The sequence below is a fragment of the Nerophis ophidion genome, linkage group LG21 (genome assembly GCF_033978795.1).
Source record: "Nerophis ophidion isolate RoL-2023_Sa linkage group LG21, RoL_Noph_v1.0, whole genome shotgun sequence".
Taxonomy (NCBI): domain Eukaryota; kingdom Metazoa; phylum Chordata; class Actinopteri; order Syngnathiformes; family Syngnathidae; genus Nerophis; species Nerophis ophidion.
In genome coordinates, this window is record NC_084631.1 from 3,583,675 (window position 1) to 3,593,674 (window position 10,000).

At 39.3% G+C, this 10,000-nt stretch overlaps 1 protein-coding gene and 1 long non-coding RNA gene across 2 annotated transcripts in view; both read left to right on the forward strand.

The window, feature by feature from the left end:
• The window catches only part of LOC133539587 (uncharacterized), a 198,440-nt gene extending 198,092 nt beyond the window's left edge, over positions 1-348 (forward strand). Inside the window, exon 25 of the mRNA XM_061881608.1 lies at positions 1-348. This exon is cut by the window's left edge and continues 254 nt beyond it. The gene's annotated coding sequence lies outside the window, so the exon portion shown is untranslated.
• Positions 349-6,939: 6,591 nt separating this feature from the next.
• Positions 6,940-10,000, forward strand: part of LOC133539589 (uncharacterized) — a 4,406-nt gene continuing 1,345 nt past the window's right edge. Inside the window, exons 1-3 of the long non-coding RNA XR_009803441.1 lie at positions 6,940-7,006; positions 7,082-7,146; positions 8,348-10,000. The exon at positions 8,348-10,000 is cut by the window's right edge and continues 87 nt beyond it. This is a non-coding gene — a long non-coding RNA (uncharacterized LOC133539589). The remainder of the gene's footprint in view (positions 7,007-7,081; positions 7,147-8,347) is intronic.

A 10,000-nucleotide genomic window follows, 5' to 3' on the forward strand; every position in this document is an offset into this window, starting at 1 on the left:
GTTTACTTTGACCTGCAGAATTATAATCAGACTTACTTATTTTGATGCTTGCGGTTTACAAACCATGCACATATTTAAGTCGCCGACTAACGCTTAAATGGGTGGATAAATAAAGCCAAAGAATGTACGGTATATGCAAAAAAAAAATTATAAAAATTAAGCTATTTTTATATACATATTTTATGTTTTTCTCGTTGCAGTATTGCATGGGAAGTGTATGTCCAGTTTCTATCAAGTGTTACAAATAAAGTGTATGTCATTGTTTGATATGTAATAATAATAATGTAGAGGGTGTGGTTTTAAAAGTGCCTAATAAAAAAAAACATGTCAAATAAAAAATATATATTATTTGGTGTGTATTTCTCCTACAAAATTATATTCTGCACTATTGACCCTTTTTTCCTCAGGCAGTACTTCAAATATTTACTTTTCCCAGCCCTCGTTTTACTCATTCATACATTTTCTGTGGATAATGCGGTGTTTTTCTCCACTTATCTGAGCGTTCAAAACGGGACGACAATAGAAGAATGAAAGGTATTTTACACATGAGCTTTCAAAATGAAGACTAGAGCAATGAACTTGGGAGTTTTGTTTTTTTTAGACCCACACAAACATGCTTAGTTTGCTTTTTAACCACACGGGTGTCATGTTTCTGTGTTGCCATTGCAGGTGTACTGGAGAATGTGGAATAAAGTTAAAAAGTACAACAAAATTTGCTCCCAAATCAATTATTAAATTTAACATCCAGTGAGGAAATAATCTAATCCAATCCACTTTATTATGGTCCGCAGGCCCATTGCAAAAGGACTCCACAGGAGTCCTTTTGCAATGGGCCTGCGGACCCTATTGAAACTGCTGTTTTATTATTATTCCACACCTTTGCACCCTAATTTGACCCCCTTAACATGCTTCAAAACTCACCAAATTTGACACACGTCGGTATAGCAAACCTTCTCAACATATTAAGCAACCAAACCCACAAAAATGAAAATTGCGCGCTGGCGCCCCCTAGGAAAAAAAACAACAACAGACTGCTCATAACTTCCGTTAGGAATGTCGTAGAGACATGAAACAAAAACTTCTGTGTAGAACTGACTTAGACCTACAATTCATAATTTTACTTTCTCAGGCAAAAATCAACAAAAAGTTAGCAAAAACCCCTTCAATACAAAATTTTCGCAAAAAAATGCTATTTTTGCCTCTTTGAACTGTAATTTGACCCCCTTAAAATGCTTCAAAACTCACAAAACTTGGCACACACGTCAGTACTGGCAGAAATTGCGATCTAATGAAAAAAACTAAACCCGAAAATTAAAAAATGCGCTCTAGCGCAATTTTTGAATAAAACACAGCAAAAACTGCTCCTAGGAAGAAAACACAAACAAAACTGCTTGTAACTTCCAGTAGGAATGCCGGAAAGACATGAAACAAAAACTTCTATGTAGGTCTCACTTAGACCTACATTTAGATGATTGACATCCTTCGGCAAAAATCAACAGGAAGTTAAAAATTACCCCTTCAAAATAAAAGTTTTGTAAAAACCGTCACCTTTTTCAAACGTAAACTCCTCCGAGCGCGTTTGTCGTTTCGGCTTCAAACTCGCACAGGAGAGAGATTGAACCCTTTTGATTAAAACTATCCAACAAAGTTTTGATTACTGCTCCGGTTTGGATTTTACGCGCCTTCAAAGAACCCCTGCGCAAAGTTTCCAAAAAAATGTCATTTTTGCCTCTTTAAACTGTAATTTGACCCCCTTAAAATGCTTCAAAGTGCAAGTTTAAGCTCTACTATGCCAAGCGAAAGCCATTTATCAACAACATCCAGAATCGCCGATCTATAATTTCACCCCCTTAACATAAATCAAAACTCACCAAATTTTACACACACATTAGGACTGGCAAAAATTGCCATCTGATAAAAAACCAAACCCCAAAAATCTAAATTGCGCTCTAACGCCCCCTAGGAAAATACCCAGGCAAAACTGCTTGTAACTTCTGTCAGGAATGACCTAGAGACATGAAACAAAAACCTCAATGTAGGTCTGACTAAGATCGGGGTTTGAGAAGCGGCGGAAGCAGCCAAAGGCGGACCCGACCAACGCTGCTTGCAGCTTTAATTTGTGTTGTTATTGGCGCAATTAAAAAAACAAAAAACACTCAAAAATAATTAAAAAAGCAATTAAAATGACCACATTGCATTTCAATTGGTAATAAATAAATTGACTATAAATAATTTAAGAGGAAAAAAAAAAAAAATGCATTCCAATGCGTCATTTGTGCCTCATGACGAGCGCAACGCGGGCCACGCCCACATGCGTTCTCTCAGCTGTCAGCGTGCTCGGACACGCCCCTGCTCGCGCTGAGAGCAGCACGCCCATGCGGCTAGAAGCCTGCAGACGATTGCCTTTCCACACACCTGGAATTGATGAGGGCGAGCTGCTTAAAAGACCAGTGGACCCAGGGATCCGCGCGGGAACTTAGTCTTTCACGGCGTACCTGTTTTCCTTCCCTTGCCCTGAATTTCGACTGCCTCCCTCGTTCCTCGACTCCTCGCTCGCCCCACGACTCTGACGCCTCTCTCGCCCCGGATCCCCTGCATACCCCATGGACTGCCCTCGTTCTTTCGTTCCTCATTCAACATTTACGGTAACACTTAACAGCTAATCTGCACACATAGTCACACACATACACGCTTGGATTTTGTCACACACCATTCTATAATTTATCATAATTGTTAATCATTATTATTATACACATGTATATATTTTTACTATATATAATAAATCTTTGGACATTACTGCCCCCTGGTGTCAGTCTGCCATCACTCCTCTTGCAAACCATAACATTTTGATTTTTTTTTTAATATATATATATTTTAACAAAGTGTTCCACTTGGTTGAGTGAGGAATAAGAGGAAATTTACACGCGTGTTGCCTCAAACAAGATTATTCACTCGGATGAAAACGATTGGTTATTTTACTTCATAGTGTAAGGTAGAGAATAGTTCATTTATGTAGGAAAATATATGTATTTTTTTATTTATTTTTTTGCTGCAGATGTTACATATACTGTAATATCGTACATTGTAGTTGGGATTTGTTATATATTATGTTAAAATATAATATATCAGTGTATATGTGGGTGGTAGTCAGGTTTGACAATAATTTTCTCACACGCCAACAACAGCACACTCTTCTGCTACTTTTCAGTCTTTTGTTTTTTAGTCTTTTCTCGATGCGTTTCTGTCACGCTCCAACTCCCATCGTGTGTCTCTGCCCGGCTGCTGCTAATAAAGGCGACAGGTGATTAGATAACAAGTCCCAGCTGGGCAATCTACTCACCTGCCGCTGCTTCGATGGCCGGTTCTTACACATCCCGCTCCACGGCTGGCCTGCAGGCCACGCCTCCCCTCCACAGTGTATAATATACTGTATATATAATATGTAAATATATGTTATATTTTATATTGCTACTATAGTACATTATCCTTTGTAATTGAGCTACTGTGTAGAACATTTTCCCTTGTGGATCATTCAAGTTTATTTATTATTATTTATTATCATCTTATTAGTGCATCTACTTTGGGGGTCAAGCCTCCCTTGTCTTTAAAGCCTCGTGATGCCTCTGTTTCGGACTTACATCAAGGGTCCTTGAATGCACCACGGTTATTTCGTGCTATCAGAAGCAAATGTAAAACATGAATATGACTTTGTCAGATGCTGCCAACAAATAGATGAATTATGATTTTACCGTGCCTGTCAAATAATTCAAATATTTAATCGCATTTTGTTCATTGTTAACTTGAAATTATTCGCAATTAATCGCAGATAGATATCATTTTTCATCTTTAATAAGTGTACCATGGGCAGATGATTTTCAAGTTTTTAAAATTACAACTGGACAATTTGTTTGCTTTAATGAAATGTTTTTCAAACATTCAAACATAAAACGGGCAGTCTGTTGGTGTAATCCTGACAAAATTTCAACTCCTGTTTTAGGAGCACTGGCAATCAGGGGAGAGGAGCTACACTTTCGTGTTTGGATACCAGCTTTGCGTGTTAATAACGCAAAATGTGGATCGTCGCGATTGTAGTTTGACCGTCAAAATATTTGTTGATATAATCTGTGATAATTCTACCTGAACAAATGCTTCTGATATTCTGTACATTACATGTTGTACAACTTAATATTATTCATATCTGTGCATGAGCACTATACAAATATAACCCATTTACCATTTAACCTTCTCTATTTATTAATAAAGTGGAATATTTCGCCTGCTAAACATTCTGTAGTCGAGGACTATCCACCAGAACATGTTATAAAAGAATACACACAATATTTTAGCCTCCCTCTAAATATCACAGATTACCCTACAAAACATCTTTGACAAGGCATGATCGTAATGTAAGACATTTTTATTTGATTAGTGTAGTTAGACCAGATGTGGTGTGTAGCACTTTTTTTTTTAAGCTGGAAGTGTGTGATTGGTTTGGAAAGAAGTATCTTGTACAATTTCTGATGAACTTTCATTGTATCTTACTAAAGCAGTTATGGTAATAATCTATGTTTTATGTTATCAATGCACTAAACCAGTGGTTTTCAAAATGTGGCTGTGGAGGGGGGCGTGGCCTGCGGTCCTGCCGCGGAACGGGGTTAGCTCAATCGGTAGTGCATGAGAATCTTGATCTCAGGGTCGAGGGTTTGAGCCCCACATTGGGCGTCAAATTATAGAACAGTGGTCGGGAACCTTTTTGGCTGAGAGAGCCACGAATGCCAAATATTTCAAAATGTGAGAGCCATATGATATGTTTTAACACTGAATACAACCAAACATGTTCATTTTTAAGACCAACATTTTGAGAGTATAATAAGTCTCTCATTCTTTTTGATAACATTATTATTCTAAAGTTAACCAATATTAAATATAATACTTCTTACCATTAATGCGACATCTTGAACAGGTGCGGTAGAAAACGAATGGTTGGATTAAAACGCAGGAGAATGTTTTATAATTTCAACGTTATTTTTAACACTGTGATTACCAGCGGATTTTTTAAATTACTTATCGTGTTAAGCAATGTCCACTAAGATGTATCTGAGAGCCAGATGCAGTCATTAAAAGAGCCACATCTGACTCAAGAGCCATAGATTCCCTAACCCTGTTGTAGAGGTTGCCCTCTAATGGGTTCTTCGGACCACTACACACTGCCACGAGAGCCCGGATTTCAGGGTACAACCCTGTTTTATTTGCGTAAATATTGAGAGCCTTTTGCTTTCCAGAAAAATGTATTTTTCTGAGTTGGTGTCTCTCTCTCTGGCTCCCACTCCAACTCCAACAACGTCTCCATCTGGCTGCTGCTAATAAAGGCGACAGGTGATTACATAACAAGGTCCACCTGGGCCATCCACTCACCTGTCGCTGTCTTCTAGGCTGGTCCTGGCACACCCTGTTCCGCGGCACGCCCCCCCTCCACATAGGTACATGTATATGCGGCCTCCATCGAGTGGTGCGCCAAAAGGATTACCTAAATATTCAAACACAGTGTTACTGTTTAAACTGTGTAATGTTAGTGGTGAAAAATATTCAATAATAACGTTAAATTAAAGCTGCAAGCAGCGATGGACAGGACTGACTTTTGCTGGTGTTTCCTGCCTTTACCCATTCAACATACCTTTACCTGCACATTATCTACCTTCCCTGCATCCTGGGGTCACACCGGTGCTTCTTTATTTCACCCATACACTCTGGTGCTTCCTGCCATAACCCAGACAACATATCTTTACCTGCACGTTACCTGGTGTTTCCTTCTTTCACTCAGTCAACATATCCTTACCCGCACAGTACCTACCTTCTCTGCATCGTGTGGTACCCCTGGTGCTTCCTACTTTCAAGCGGCCATCTTAAGACGGCAGCAGCGCAGTGATTCTTTGAATGCTCGTAAAATTAAAACCGGAGCAATTACAAAAACTCTTTCATCAACTTTTAATCAGAAGGGTTCGATCTCTTTCCTGTGCTAGTTTGAAGCCGACACAACAAACGCGCTCAGAGGAGATAATATTTGAAAAAAAGTGACGGGTTTTTACAAAACTTTTGTTTTGAAGGGGTAATTGCCAACTTCCTGTTGATTTTTGCTGAAGGATGTCAATGAATGAACTGTAGGTCTAAGTGAGACCTACATAGAGGTTTTTGTTTCATGTCTCTATGACATTACTACCGGAAGTTACAAGCAGTTTTGTCTGTTTTCTTCCTAGGAGCAGTTTTGTCTGTGTTTTATTTCTAGGGGGTGCTAGAGCGCAATTTTGAGTTTTGGGGTTTTGGTTTTTTTATTAGATTGCAATTTTTGCCAGTTCTAATGTGTGTGTCAAATTTGCTGAGTTTTGAAGCATGTTAAGGGGGTCAAATTACAGCTCAAAGAGGCGCCGGAATAATAAAGAATAATAAAACCTTACAACTACAATAGGGTCCTCTGTCCCAAAGGGACATTCGGTCCCTAATAAAACCTCAGCATTTTGTTTAATACTTGGGCCTACTACGCTACCGTATTTTAATGTTGGTCATTATGGTGGTGCTTGGAGAGCCATGTTTTTTCTGAGATGGTACTAGGTGGAAAAAGTTTGAGAACCACTGTGTATCCTGGGTGACAAAACCCCATTAAATATCCTCATTTAAATATCCTTTTAAAACCCCATTGAATATTCTTTCTAATTAAATCTTTAAATAATTTTATTTAAATATCCTTTCAAACCCCATTGAATATTATTTGTAATTAAATATATTTCTATTTAAATATCATGTTACTTAAATATCCTCTCTATTTAAATAACCTTTCAAATCCCAATTAAATATTCTATTTATTTCCGTTGTCTTATCTGTCTTTGCGTGCGTCCTTACGTCACGCGGTCACATGGCCACGTGCGTCATTACGTCATGTGGTCACATGACCTATTGCGGGAAGCATAAAATCTGGTAGCTTCCAGGACGAGCGAGGGCGACGTTGCCGCAGGTATGTGACTTGGTTTTGACGCTTTAATTATTAACTAAGCTTTTTTAACTGAAATGTAATAATGTCGAACTGTAGGAGCCAACTACTAAAGCCGTGGGTCGTCGTGCGAGAGTGTTAAGTGTGATTTATCTGCGGAATTGGTGAGTTGCATCTATGTAGCTTAGCCGCTGCATTCATTTTGAATGGAGCTGTTAGCATCTACTTATATGTCTGTTTCTCTGAATATAGTCAACTAAATGAAACGTTAGCACTGTCAACAATTGTCTGATCTGTTTTTGGGTTGTGTTAATTGTTTGATATGCATCCAATGCATTTTATGATGCAGTCCAGTGAACCACTGTTTGCTATCAATCAATCAATCAATCAATCAATGTTTACTTATATAGCCCTAAATCACTAGTGTCTCAAAGGGCTGCACAAACCACTACGACATCCTCGGTAGGCCCACATAAGGGCAAGGAAAACTCACACCCAGTGGGACGTCGGTGACAATGATGACTATGAGAACCTTGGAGAGGAGGAAAGCAATGGATGTCGAGCGGGTCTAACATGATACTGTGAAAGTTCAATCCATAATGGATCCAACACAGTCGCGAGAGTCCAGTCCAAAGCGGATCCAACACAGCAGCGAGAGTCCCGTTCACAGCGGAGCCAGCAGGAAACCATCCCAAGCAGAGGCGGATCAGCAGCGCAGAGATGTCCCCAGCCGATACACAGGCAAGCAGTACATGGCCACCGGATCGGACCGGACCCCCTCCACAAGGGAGAGTGGGACATAGAAGAAAAAGAAAAGAAACGGCAGATCAATATTTGTGGATGCAATGGGTACATTTTGATATTAGAGAATTAATATTTTGATAGAAAAATATTATATTTATTCTAATTGGATTCATGAATTATTTATCGTACAATATTAAGAAATATACTTGCTATTTGAATACAGTAGTATTAGATTAGATTAGATTAGATAGTACTTTATTTGTTCCGTCAGGAGAGTTCCTTCAGGAAAATTACAATTTTCAGCACAATCCCATTCAAGATCAGACAAACATTACAGTGAGACAGAACAGGATCGCTGACGGGTCTGCCGGCTTCCAATGCCCCTTACAAAAAAGATGACATACAGGTAAAGAAGATTAAAATAAAATAAAAAAAATCGGTCTTAGCCTGGGCCCTGGAGTGGGGGTGCAGACTGAGGCCAAGGGGGAAAAAAAACAACTCATAGCCATAGTACACATCCCTCTTACATGTGTGTGTAAGAGGGATTATTATTATTTAGTATCTGAATGTATTTTGTGGGTGCGCACTGGAAAATTGCCTGGTCCTGCCCTTGTTGTACAGGACATGTTGGATGGCGAGCTAGAGTCTGAAGCTTTATGCCTGGAACCGAACCAACCGAACTGAATCCACCCAACCGAGCCCCGGGCGGGTAGGAGGCTCCTCAGCAGCCGCTCTGTTTTTTTTCCCCTTTGGTTTCCATAAACGCAATGTGTTCATTTCTGTCCTCCTCAACTTTCACATCTACCCCGTTACCTTCACTAAAACCCCTCTGGACACTGCCGCCACAACGTGGACTTTGCAAGGTTGTTTAATGAAATGTCGTGTTGCGCTTATACCATTCTTGGTAAAAACAAGGACGGAATCGAGTACTGTATCACATTGTAAATATTGAACGTTCTGTAACTTATGTTGAAAATGTGAATGGCCATTCGAATTTACATGTCAGTTTGTTTATTTAATATAATTTGGTACCATTTAAACTTAAAACCTGTGTTCAGTCTTCATTCCTAGAGCTGAATTTAGTTTCTTCTGATCTAGCCCGGTTATATAATTCATTGTTTACTTAATACTTGTACAGTGTTTTACTTAGGTAACATACAGGCTACAACTGCACCAAACTGAAATTTAAACACGGAAGTGAAGCTCCACCTCTCTGAATTCAAACGCTTCAGCAGACATTTGCTCCAGTGATGACGACTCACGCAGTACTGGATAAAAGTAGTCTCGTCTTGTTGGGAGAACCACTTACCATGGCTTTGAACCTCGGCTTTCCATGGTTTACCCTTGTTTTTGTCTATTTCTGCTCACCATTTTTACCCCGCTTGTGGGTCAATAGTAACAACACAGTTATATGGTTTCCCCAAGATACAGAACGGGCCGAGGGTCAAACAGGATGCATGCACGAGTGCCGTTTAAGGGATTTATAGTCAACAGGTCATTATTAACTTTCTTTTATTATGTCATCCTCGTTCCCAGATGTTGGCATTGTGTGTGAATGCATGAATATATATTCCTTGTTTGATTCCAACGAGCCCTTTGTTGAACTTTGAGAGAAAAATGTGTTGGTATTTATTGAAAAGAATACATCTTATAACCCCAGGTCATGATAATGTGGCCTTTCTAGTGGTTTTGGCACAAAACCAGGGATATGTTTTTGTTTTAAAACTGGGGCGGTGGCTTGACTGGGGTAATTGTTTGGAGAGATTACCATATTTTTCGGGCTATTCACCCATCAAGTGTTTTTATATATTTTTTCACATATATTAGCCGCACCGCAGAAATAAACCGGTACGATTCGTAAATGTTTATTTATATACCTTCATTTTTTCTGAACGATGCTTGTAACATGGCAGTAAAACGGCTAATCAAACAAAACAGAAGCCATCGTCATGGACCCACTGGCTGCAAAAGCTAGCTCTCCAATCCACCAAACTGACACGATAATTCCACGGTAACGTTTTGGTGAATTATGAAACGGAAACAATACAAAAAGAACGCCATTGTAAGTTAATAGTACTAACACAGACCCTTGTGTCATGATCCGCTACTTCGATCATGTCATATTCTGGTTTTTGATTCCGTTTTGTATCACATCTGGTTAGTTTGTCATCCTTAGTTCCTGGTGGCACTTCCTGTTTGTTCCGTTTCCATAGTTATGCACTTGTGGCAACTGCCTTTTTTTTTTCACGCACACTTGCTTTGTGATTATCACCT